At 27.2% G+C, this 887-nt stretch overlaps 1 protein-coding gene across 1 annotated transcript in view; it reads left to right on the plus strand.

The window, feature by feature from the left end:
* Positions 1–548: 548 nt before the first annotated feature.
* The window catches only part of LOC105141182 (DDB1- and CUL4-associated factor 8), an 11,134-nt gene continuing 10,795 nt past the window's right edge, over positions 549–887 (plus strand). Inside the window, 1 exon segment of the mRNA XM_011048327.1 lies at positions 549–632. The gene's annotated coding sequence lies outside the window, so the exon portion shown is untranslated.

An 887-nucleotide genomic window follows, 5' to 3' on the forward strand; every position in this document is an offset into this window, starting at 1 on the left:
TTAGAATATCAAAATCATAAAAAATCAATAATAAATAATAATTTAATATATTTTTTAAAAATATTTTTAAAGCATCTTAAAGTAAGAATAATAACGATGCCTAACACTGTAGAATCGACATATTTTATGAGAAAATAAAAAATATCAAAAACCAAAAGAAATATCTTTGAGATATTTGTTGTAATAGCCTTGCCGGAACAATTATTTGATATAATGCTAAGAATATGTTTCGAAGTGTGGTTGTGATTTTTTTTTAAATGTTTTTTTACTTAAAAATACATCAAAATAATATTTTTTTATTTTAAAACAATTATTTTTAATATAAATATATTAAAATTATTTAAAAATATATATAAAAATATTAATTTGAAGTAAAGAAAAAAATAAAATAAATTTAATTTTTTGTAAAAATATTTTTAAAATATAAAAACAAATAGGGTATTAGATTGCAATTGCAATAGAAAATCAATGGTGTAATTGAAACTTACAGTAAACAACAACAACAATAATATTAAAAATTATCTCGTTTGGAGGAAAATAAAAATAATAATGGAAACCGCTCTCTCCATCAATAGAAAGCCAGAACTTGCAGGATTCTACCCGACTCAACCCATTCCGATTCACCAAGTCATCAACTTGCTAGGTTGGTTGCCATTAATGTGCAACAACCATTTGCTATTGCACCAACCATGTGCACTCATCCAAGATGTCAAAGGTTGGCAGCCACCATTGTTGAAGAAGAGTTGGAGTTGGCAGCCACCTTTGTTGAAGAAAAGCCTCCATGAATGCCTATAAATAGAAGCATGTGTTAGAGAGCAAAATGAGAGTGAAGAGAATTATGAAAATGTGAAGAGAGTAGAGAGGAAGAGAGAGCTGCAATGGCAGCA

Source organism: Populus euphratica, unplaced genomic scaffold (genome assembly GCF_000495115.2).
Source record: "Populus euphratica unplaced genomic scaffold, PopEup_1.0 scaffold115.1, whole genome shotgun sequence".
In the NCBI taxonomy this organism is placed as follows: Eukaryota; Viridiplantae; Streptophyta; class Magnoliopsida; order Malpighiales; family Salicaceae; genus Populus; species Populus euphratica.